At 39.8% G+C, this 11,989-nt stretch overlaps 1 long non-coding RNA gene across 2 annotated transcripts; it reads right to left on the bottom strand.

Moving 5' to 3' along the window:
• Window positions 1-10,490: 10,490 nt before the first annotated feature.
• Window positions 10,491-11,653, bottom strand: LOC138525554 (uncharacterized). 2 transcript variants are annotated; one of them, XR_011283352.1, is made up of 5 exons: window positions 11,581-11,653; window positions 11,210-11,330; window positions 11,043-11,126; window positions 10,860-10,943; window positions 10,491-10,689 (listed from the first exon to the last, which is right to left on the bottom strand). It is a non-coding gene; the product is annotated as an uncharacterized lncRNA (long non-coding RNA). The 2 variants fall into 2 exon arrangements; XR_011283351.1 differs by having other exon boundaries at window positions 11,043-11,129.
• Between the last annotated feature and the right edge of the window lie 336 nt (window positions 11,654-11,989).

Here is an 11,989-nt window from a genome sequence, read left to right on the forward strand (position 1 = left end):
GGGACAAGATAGCACAGAGCATTTTAGAGAAAGTCCTATTTCCCAGAATAAAGGAGAAAACTGATTTACAAGAAACTGATAGGGGAACAAAGGGATTCATAGAGGCCAACATAGAGTCCATAGTTGACCCAGAGGAAAAAATGCTTGGCGTTCAGAAAGATGATACTGAGATCACTGTTGATTTAACCTTCACTCAGTGAAATTATCCAGTTCTAGCAGAAGCACTCTTCAAAGTTATTCCCGAGGAAGAAGGAAGGAATAAAGAGCGATCATTCTTTTTTCTTCAAGCATTGCTTACTCTATAGGGTTAATGTTGGGCTAGATGGAGCATCTCGTTCCCAAATAGTGGTGCCACGCAGCCATAGGAGGATGGTTCTTGAAATTGCCCATGCCCATCTTACACCAGGACATTTGCGGGTGGCTAAGACAAGCCCATATATTGAATCGTTTTTACTGGCCTGGGGTCTATGAAGAAGTTAAAAAGTTTGCTCTTACTTGCCCATTGTGTCAGAAAATGAGCACTCATATTCCACCCCCTGTTGCTTTACCACCCCTCTGTATCATTGATGTTCCCTTCCCCCGAATAGGAATGGATATTGTGGTCCTCTGGAACCCTCCAAATTAGGCAACAGATAGATCTTAGTAATCGTAGACTACACCACCGGATACCCGGAAGCTTTCCCTATGATGGCCAATACTACACAAAACATTCTAAAACATGTACTTCCTTTTTTATCCACAGTAGGGTTTCCTAAAGAAATCCTAACGGATCAGGGAACTACTTTCATGAGTCAACTAATAGGTGAGATAAAAGAGGTTTTATACATCAAGACTCTTGGAACTTCAGTTTATAACCCACAAACAGATGGCTTCATAGAACAATTCAATAAGACTCTTAAAACCGTTCTTAAAAAACTTGTTGAAGCAGACGGGAGAAACTGGTATACTATGGTACCATGGGCCATATTCGCTATCCAAAAAAATAACTCAAGCTTCTCTGTGGTTCTCCCCGTTCAAACTTTTGTATGGATGAGAGCCTAGGTATGGTCTTTGAATGCTTAGGGAGATGTGGAACCTCGGGAGGTAGTAATATTACCTTTGCCACAGATCACACACTGTCTAAAGGAACACATGGATGTGGTAAGGTCCATAGTTCACTCCCATTTACATAAATCCCAAGACAAAGAAAAGACCAATTGTGACAAGGCCACTGTGACCCGCTCCTTGTCAGTTGGTTAGAAGTTTGTAATGCTTGTATCTAAATCAGAGCACAAAATGCTTTCCTGCTGACATGGCCCTAATGAAATTGTGGAAAAACCTGCAACTATAAGGTATTACAACCAGATATATGAGCCAAAACACAGATGTATCACATTAATCTATTAAAGGAATGGGGGGGAAGACCCAGTTGAAACAAATTCAGTGGGGATGGTAAGTCTCATGACTGACAAAACTGAGGGGATTAGTTTAGTCCCTAATGATTTACCATTCAGTAGGAAACAGGGTATACAAACAATAGACAAATTCCCTGATGTTTGTAACAGTGAACCTGAGAGGGTCAATGGCTTTTGTCTGGTTATCCATACTCCTCCTGATAAAGTTGTTGATCTCAAGTCTTACCAAATCCCAGAGGCCCCTAGAGAAATAGTCCGGCAGGAAGTTGAGAAAAAGTTGGCTTCTAATATTATAGGTAATAAGTTATGTCCTTTTCTAGGATTGAAGCATTGACCACAAATAGAGCACGAACTCTAGCTTTCTCAGAAGAGGAAGCTGTTCGCATTTTGAATTTGATTACATCTACTGGTGAAGAATTACAATTAACCAAGAAACCTGAAGAACTAGAACGTTTAATCTGTCAACACTTACATGCTACCACTCTTTCTCATCATAGAGCGCGGCACATACATAGACGTTTGAGAATAGATTTGGAACATACACTATGTAAAGAAAACCCTGATTTTGTTAAGAGATGCAAACTAATACTTAACAAAGGTTCACTAGATCTTATCCTTTTAACTATTGCAGAATTGGCAAAATCACTACACAGTATTGAATCAGAAATTGAACTAACAAAATCTGCTCTATTACCATGCCTTACAAAAGAGGAGTTGACTCTAGAATTAGAAGAGATTAACTTGAAAACTATAAACATGAGATTGAATCCCAAAAAATTCAATCTCATATTTACACGTTAGATTAAAAACTTGACATTGTTTACTCTTGGACACAATATTACTTTCAACTTGATAACCAGTCTAGAAAATAAATTCCCAATTTTGCGAGAACACCACGTAAACCATATTCTGGAATGTCCTCTTTGGAGGTATCGAGTGCAGAACTGGAAGTACCGTTACCACCAACAAGTTATGACAATATTAGTGATCAACTGGTGGGGGCTATTCCCACAATAGAGCATGCATTGCCAGGAACAAATACTCTGACAGGGATATCATTTTTAGAAAAAGTCAGCCAACAAGGAGAAGCAAAAAGATTAAAAAAAATCCACCAAGGAAGATAACATTCCCACGAAAGACGACTTAGTAGTCAATATTTAATCATATTGATTAACAACATTTGAAGAAAAGACCTTACATATAGGTATCTCATTTGTGCCAATTACAGCAGTTCACTTCTCAAAGACTGTTTAGAAAAATGAAGCTAAAACACTCCTTTGATTCTTTAGAACTGTCCGAAACTGATAATGAGACTCAATAACCTGAATTACGACCGATGAGTACATTTATGCTACACAGACAAAAATCAACACTTGAAACATTTCATAAGCATGCACTAAATAACCTAAAGAAATTGAATTACAGTTGTAGACAAAAAGTTAACTTTACCCATCCACTGAGAACAACATGCTTTAAGCCGTCTATGGTCAAAGCTATACATTATATTAAAGCAGCAGACAAAGGTGGAACGCTGGTCATTATGGAACTTGTACAGTACAAACAAGAAATAGAATTACAACTCTCAGATGTTGAGACCTATATGGAGGTGGAAATTGATTTGACAGATTAAGTGAGGAAGATCAGTGCTAGATGAGGCAAAAATGAATGAATATATCAACCACCATACAAAGGCCTTTCTAACTAATGAGCACCCATTGATGCCAGTGATGTATATTTTACCAAACACTCAAATAAATTTGACAACACCACCAGGACGTCCAATAATTGCAGCTACTAACAATCTTTTGGAACCATTAGCCAGAATACTAGGACCTACCTAAGAGAGACTAATGATTCCTTAGTGAAAATACAGACTCGTGACTTTGACAGTATGAAAGACATTCTATTTACCATGGACGTTACCATTCTTTATACTAACATAAGTTTACACATCAAGCCGGCATAGAAGCATTTGAATGGTTACTGTTGATGGCACCAAAATGCTCAGCAGACAGGATTTTTGTATTGAATCTTTTAAAGATTGTGTTAAGTAAGAAGTTGTTCACGCCTACGATTAAATTTACCAAGTACAGTACAACCAGCCTTGAATTTCTAGATGTGGAAGCATACGTTCATGACGGTATCCTTATGACAACATTCTATACCAAACCGACGGACAAAAATATAATTTTACCAGCAACAAATTTCACTCCAAAAAATAGAGAGTATCCCGTTTAGCCAATTTGTGCGATAAAAAAGAATCATTTCTGACAGTCAACAATTGTCACATCCCTTAGGGGGAGGTGGTCTCTTTGGCACTGTTGGTCCTGGACTCATTTTGTGGCCATGATTTCCCCCAAGATGGCGGATGGCATCAGCAGTACCATTCCAGTTCTGCAGAGCACGATGAGCATGACAGCTCCGCCCCCTCTGCAGGGACCAGTTTATCTACGCTCCTTCACAATGCATGGGTGCGTTGCTACTCTCCAGTGTCAGCGCTTCGTAAGTTCGAGAACTAGGCTCTCTGCATGCACCTATTACTGTTCGCTTCTTACAATCTACTGACTCTTCCCCCTTGTTTCAGAACTCCCTTTCGACACACAACAAGATATGTGAACCCTGTTTAGCTACACCAAATACCTTCACTGGCAGTAAACTTATGCAGTATTTTCAGCGAGTTACCCCGTCTCGCTTCCTTGTTGCCGATCATGCTGACAGTTCGGTAAGAGCTGACACACACATGACGAGTTACGGAAGTTCCGTCTTAATACAATCTAACTCATCATCACTCCTCCTTCTCCTTTACAGTCCATATCGCTCGGCAGCACACAGCGTTCCATTGCTCAGTCCTCAGTGCAGACATTGTTCTTTCAGCAGCGCCACAAGAGCAATACATACTTGCAGGTAATCAGCTCTCTCTGTGTCGCTTACCAATACTCTGCAATTTCCCTGATTCCATTTGAGCCTGCTAATATTGTGTCCACGGGTTTCCATAGCCTTAACAGTTCTGGAGACTAATCACAAGTGGATAGATACTGCAGGCACTGGCGGTTCCTGCTGCGGTTAGGACTGCACTATTAGTCACTTTCTCTCCTACCTGATTCAACACTTACCTTCAACTCCTAAACATTATCTCTTGCGTTCCTATCTCTATATTAGAATCCATCACTCCAGGAACCTCTTCTGGATCACGACCAACTCTGCACGACATCCAGGAACACCTACCATCTGGAGCTGCCAGGGTTTTATCCCCCAGTGGGTTTCCCTGAAGCGCTTCTCCCCTCCTGGCCATTTAGGCTGTGGGAGAGGGAGAAGTGATCCAGGGGGCTGCTCATAGTCATCACAAGTTGAGCGTTTATACAAGTTAGTGAAGTCCACATTTGTATTGATGTATCGCATGCTTATACTTACCTTGATAAAACAGCCTTGCATGAGTACAATACTTGTTTCAGTAATTACAACAATATACACAAAAATCATGTGAACTTGCCTATACATTTTTGAAAAGGGGATATTCCAAAAGCAATATTGAACAAGCATGCCTGAAAGCATGCCTGAAATCCAGTGAAATTACTAGAGAGTCTAGAGTCTAGAGAGTCTAGTCTTAGCAAGATGAAGAAGGAGTTGCCATCAGATTTACTATACGTGACTCCATATTCACATCAAAGTCCGCAGATAAAGCAAATTGGAATATACTACAACAAGAGACAACATTGACCAATTTATTTCCATCATTACCAATTTTTGCTTATAGAAAGAGTGAAACTATAAGAGATTTTGTCACAAGAGCTGACATGAATGCACCTAAAAATATGACTGCAGAATTCAAGGGAACAGTTCCAAGCATGAATTGCCAGCATTGTAATAACATCATTACGGGAAATACCATCACCCAGCCATGTACAGGCAAACCAATTTCTCTGAAACATGCTTCCACTTGTGCTTCCGTCAATGTAGTCTATGGCATACAGTGTTCACGTGGGTTATGTAACATGGGCTTCACAACTCGCAAAGCCACGACACGTTGGATGGAGCACAAATCGAATATCAGAAGAAGATCTGAGAAATCCCTAGTATACCAAAACGTTTCTGAATTGAATTATTCTGTGGCAAAAAATGCAGGTTGTTATGTTGGAAGCATTGAAACAACCTAGGCAAGGAGGAGATTTGGTTAAAATGTTACTTCAGAATGAAATCTAGTGGATTGATATCTTGGATAGTTTGAAACCAAGGGGAATTAATATTGAATATGACTTGGGTTGTTTTTTTTTTTAAACCTAATGGTAGCTAAGTTATCCTGTGATATATTCTGCACATAATTACAAATTGTGTATATTACTTTACATATAGGTTTTTGTGATGATAATGAATTTGTTGGATTATTTTTTGTTTTAAATTTTCTTTGTTTTTTCGTTGCCTTTTATTAATTTATTTTAAAATCATCACTTTTTTCACAAATTGTTCTTATCTATTTTCAAAATTCATGTGTTATTCCAAATGGTATTGTAATTTAACATGGCTGTATTTGGTTGTAAATGCTAGAAGCATACATGAGTGATATAGTTAACACATCACAGTTTTTGTACATGATGAACTCTGAGAATCACCTTAATGTTTACCTACATTTCTCATTTGATAACAGTAAACTAGTTAGGTCCATGCACATGCGACATAGAAGTAAGCAAACTGTAGGAATATCATAGTATGCATTTAGAATCATTGAACTGTTTTTACTTACTTTTTTCAGCATTTAGATGTATTACTATTGATGTCAGCAAACTGAACTGTTTTTGCTTGTTTTTCTTCTGCTATATAAATGGGATCTATGTGATCGCTGCGACGGCCGAAAATGCCAACTTTTTTTAACACTTTACACCACATATATATGCGGGGGGAGACCCCCCGCAGCCCCTCCGATATTAATATTATACACTTAACCCCCCCACACATATATATATGGTGTAAGGGAGGGGCTAAAAAGAAACAAAAAGTCGGCATTTTTTGGCCGTCGCAGTTCCCAGGTCGACATTTTTGTACGATTCCTATAAATTTACTACAATTGAAGAACAGCAAGGTTATCACGTGACTACTAGATCCCGTACATCATCATTTGTGTCATTAAATAGGGAAGTTTAGATCTCATTTTAAAATATCAGCAGTGGTAAGTAGTTGAAGATTACGCTTTAAGATGGTCGACCAAAATTCCATTGTCCTTGTGACACAATACTAGAGAGATTCATGTGATTACACATTCGGGGAGTCCGCGCTGCGGTCCCATGATCATAATATTCTTACTTTAATGCAAATGCGGGACATGGGGCTGCTGTTATGCTGCTTCCCATTCCCGCATTCACTCTTCTATGTCAGACGAGGTAAGTTAAAGGAATTGTTCAAACCTTGTTTCTCTTGACTATCATTATAATCATCAGTACTTTTCTGATTCCATTTAAGGATAGCGATGATCAGGAAATGTGATGAGCATATATATCCTTATGTTATCCCCAAAAGGCTGCCACTTAAGGATCACTTTGCAACATTGAATAGGCACAGTGAGTGTTTTTTCATTTACTTTTCATTTATGATAGAGTATATTAAAGACTTGCCTTGTCCTTCTAGGCAAGGTTTTTTTTTCACAAATAGAGTGTACTTTTTCTTTTTTTTCTTTTTTGGCTAGTCTTTGGGCCACTGAGACCTCATAGATGACAATTTCCAAACAGTGAACATACAAGTTATTACTAATTAGGTTAGTAATCTTCTTAGTGATGGATATTATCTTCTTGAAGTCTGTTTATAAGTCCATTTAGGAGTCCAAAATACTCCTTTAATTAAACATATTTTCTTAAATTTTTAGGAAGGGAGTGAGTTTCCATTGTCCGAAGAAGGGAGTCTATCCTGAAACACGTAGCAAGAACAGGAATCCCAAACTCAGCATAGAACATCATTTTCACATTTGACAGAGGGATTAGTCCTGTGGAAACTTAGTTCACAAATGCATCATTGACACTTCTGTAGCACTCTTTCTGTGTTGAAATATTCTGCGTTGGATTAATTGCCCTCTTTTAAGGGTACATTATATTATGTTAAATGTTAAAAATGTGTATTACAATGTATAGGAGTAATTGTTTTCACTCATATGTGTATGACAATTAACTGCAATAATTGTGTTACACGAAGAGTGTCCCGCAACTTTTCATTACATGAAAACACATTTCACCTTTGCAATTAACTTATTTTGAAAGGTGCACATATATCTTGTCACAATATATCTGATTTGTTGTCATTTTCGGTATATATTTGTAGAGTTTACTCTTTAGAATGCACTGTGATTTCCTTGATTAATTTCAAGGAACGTTTTTTCGATTTTGTTCTAATATTATAGAGCCATCTCAAAGTCCCTGGTGCTCACCAATAGTCCTAGTGGAAAAACCAGACGAGTCCTGGAGGTTTAGAAGTGAATTTAGAAAGTTAAATGCATTATCCCAGTTCGACAACCATTCTATGACCAGGATAGACAAACTTATTGACCGACTGGGATCTGCAGAATTCCTTTCCACCATTGACCTCACTAAGGGCTATTGGCAAGTGCAAGTGCTAAAACACCTTCTCCACTCTTGTGTGGATATTTCAATTTAAAGAGGCTAATGTATAAAATGTTAAGACCATTCTCTGGGTTCTGCAGAGCCTACTTGTATGACATAGTTATCCATAACATCCCCTAGGAGGAACCCTTGATGCATCTCTATAAAACTACCAGAGCTTTAAGAAAGGCTGGCCTCACTGCCAACTCAAAAAATGCCATTTGGGCCAGTCCTTTCTTAAGTATTTTGTGTTGTTGGTTATGTAATGGCCTACAGCAACCTTAAACCGAGAAAGTGACAGCAGTACAAGAAACAGCCGTACCTAAAACGAAACAAGACCTGTGAGCTTTTATCGATTTAGTTGGTTATTACCGACATTTCATTCCAAACTAATCTTCCAACAGTGCTCGTCTTACTAGCAAATTAAGGAATGTGGAACCCCAAAAACTCAAATGGGATAAAACTGACCAAGCCTGAGTTATCACTCTAAAATCCACCCTTTGTATGCCCCAATATTAAAAGTACCCAACTTCTCTAAGTAATTTATCCTTCAAACAGATGCCTCAAAGGTTGGCCTATGAGCTGTTTTGTCCCAGGAATATGAAGGAATTGAGCACACAGTACTTTACATCATTAGGAAGTTCTTCCCTAGGGAGAAGAATTATGCGACAATTGAGTTGGAGGCTTCAGCTATAAAATGGGCGGTGGCATATTTAAAATATTATCTCACTGGAAGAAAGTGCAGGCTAGTAACAGATCACTCTCCACTCATTTGGATGAGCCTTCATGAAGACACTAAACCCAGAATTATGCAATGGTTTCGGGATCTCCAACAATATTGCTTTCAGGTGGAACACCGAAAAGGTAAAGAGCAAGGCAATGTAGACTTTGTGTCCCGTTTCCCGATTGAAGATGAAGAAACCAGTGACATAAGTGGAGTTATGTGTCGAATCTGAGGATGTCATCCGTTCTTTCCTGGGGGGGGATCTTTCTCATGGGGCCATTGTGGTGCGTCCACAGTATAATAAAAATCCCCCTGGGGAGGATCAAATGGGGGGATGCCCCCTATGGAATTAGGGACGATTATTCTCAGGGAATGCAACATGTATCTGCTTTGAGATCCCCAACCCCTTCTCCAATATCAAATCCCCCCACCCGTCCCCACTCTTGTAGGGAGAACTAATATACTTTGTTGTAAGGTTTACCAATTTGATACTCTTGACGAACCTGAAATGCCCATTGACTGTAAGTACCCCGCTTCCGAGAGAAAAACTAGTACTGGGACGAGGAAAAACACTTCAAAGAAACAAAGTGAGTGGTTTAGTTTATTCTGAGATGTCAATTGACGGAATGGAAGCAGCTGGCCAGAGCAGAAGTTTAAAAAATAAACTCAATTGTCAAACAGCTGAGAGAGATGAGCCTAAGGGAGATGAGTCTCCAGAGAATGAGATCTGAGAGAATGGTGCTCTGAGAAGGCACAGCGGGTCGCCTGCACCAAGCGAGCAGGGGGAAGCCGAATGGGAAGCCATAGCGTGAGATAGAGGAAAGGCTGATAAAGGTCCAAGTTCGAAGGACCAAGTGCATTGGTGACGTGACTTACCTCGAGGCTACCTGAGCTATGGTGAACCACTTGCATCGCAGGATGCGCAGCAATTAGGGAGAGATTGCTGCCCGAAGTGCTGAAGAACCCACCTTTCTCCGAGAAGCTGTCAGGACCTCAGCAAGCAACACAGTGACTGCGGAAACGCTGGTACCATTCAAGTAGAAGAGAACAGGTATGTGGGTTTTCCAGAAGTTGTTAGAGTCTGGGGAAGCTTGAGAATAACGCAAAGAGACAAAAGAGAGCGTCTGGGACCAAAGACAGAATCAAAGACATGGGCCTCATGCCGAGTTTGCCAATCCATAAATAAAGGTGCTGGTAAGCTCACCAGCACCCTTGGTTTCGGACCGGCAAACTACGGGTTTGTCTGCCGGAGCCACTGTGCCCAACAGATCTGACCCTGCCGGGCACAACGGTCACGGTAGGCAAAGCCATCACAGAAGCACCGGCACTGTTAACAACAGTGCTGGTGCTTCTGTGTCCCCACTCCCATAGAGTCCTACTGTCATAGAGTCCTACTAGACTATGGGAATGGGGATTAACAAAATTACCGGCACCTGACTTCCTGGCCACCGGACTTGTAATAGCCCAGTGGCGCCGGGAAGTCGCACAAAGAAATTCAAAAGCTGTAAGAAATAAATTAATAAACTCAAATTCTAATTCACATGGTATCCAAAGAAAAATATCCAATGTATTCTTCCTTAAAGCAAACTGAGATAATCAGATAAAAATCTAGCACGAGATGAAACCAAATTGAAAAAACATTTCCCAAAAAATTTTTTTTATTTCACAGAAACAGAAAAGGAAAATTGTAATACTAAACTGACATGTAATTTACAATGAGGAATAGTCATTACATACATAATATAACAAAAGAAAAACATACAATTCAGTTTTTTTATATACAAAAGTGTGAATTCACTTATACAGGTCTGCCAACGTAAACTTTTCACAACGTTCAAATTGAAAAGACAGGGACTCAAAGAAATGAAGCTGGAAACTAAATTAATGTTCCAGCAAAAAAGAGAGCCCACTTTTACGTTTCGGCGGGCCACCTGTAAGGACACTGATGTTAATGAAAACGCCTTCCTCGGGGCAGAGTAAGTAATGATAATCCCTGCAGGGAAGCAGACAAAACATATCAAGTCAATATAAAAAATAGAATATAACTTTCTATATGCTTCTTAAATGAATATCTCAGATTGCCAAGTTAGCTAAACAGTTATTCTTTGAAAACATTATTTACTAAAGACTACTCAATAATACTGCCCTGACGAGGAATCTTACCCAAAATAAATGTGGGGGGAAATACTTCAAGACAGTGTTTCTAGACGTCAGAGTCACCTCGGTCTCAAACATGGGCAGCAGTATCTAGTAGGGGACCAGAGTCACACACAGAAAACCCATAAATCAGATTGTGTGGATAAATAATTCAACTCCCTAACAAGATATTATTAGGCCTGTGTTTACCTGGTTAAGGACATAGTCTTCCACTCTGGAAGAAAATAAAGTCCTGAAGTTTAGGGTGCCGAATACATCCAAAGAGGTTAATACCTGCTGATGGAAAATATAATTAATTATAATTAAGGCTGAATGGAAAATATATATATCTGTTTCAAACGGAAAACAATGCTTACTTGGGTCAAGCTTTTTAATTGTTCGCTGGAAAATGGATGCCCAGAAATACTTCGTTCAAGTGCAAAAATACATGTTCCCCATAGGTAAACAATAGCTAGTTCCAATCAAGGGAACACAAACCTGCCGAAGAAAACCAAAAAAACCCTATCAGTTCGGGCTAATAGTACTTGTGTACAATGAAGTGCAGTTTCACGGGTGCAGGCATACAGGTTCTGAATCTACTAAGAAACGTGCGTTAAGCCCTTTCCATAAAAGCTGGTGATGCTCGAACAGCTAATGTTACGAGTGCATATAAATGCACTGAAATAAATAGCTATCTAACGAAAGTAAAAATCTGTTCCAACCCTTGGACAGATAGTGATGCACTTACCCTCAACAATGGAGGAGTTGAAGCTGCGCATACAGCGCTGCAGCCTGTCTGAATGAGTGCACACGAAGGTCTGGCAGCAGAAGTCTGTTTGGGTTACTCCGTGCTAATATAATGGGGAAGGCGTGATGACGCCCTGCCCAAGAACAAAGCTCAGTGGTTGGAAACCGTTGTATGCGGCCGCATAGGACAAAGCCCCACACACCCCTTGTGTAATTGCTAGCAGGACGTAGCCAACCCTCGAAGAGATGGCCGTGACACATCCTTAAAAAAGGGAGTGTCTACTACCCAAACAATACGGGCTCGCTTGAAATGAGTACTAGGAGACACAGAAAAAGAAAGACGAAAACGAAAACCCGTCCACGAGGGCAGCTGAGACAGCAAGCTCCCTGGGGTAGGGGGAAAGTAATTG

Source organism: Ambystoma mexicanum, chromosome 7p (genome assembly GCF_040938575.1).
Source record: "Ambystoma mexicanum isolate Mex_15411 chromosome 7p, UKY_AmexF1_1, whole genome shotgun sequence".
Lineage (NCBI taxonomy): Eukaryota > Metazoa > Chordata > Amphibia > Caudata > Ambystomatidae > Ambystoma > Ambystoma mexicanum.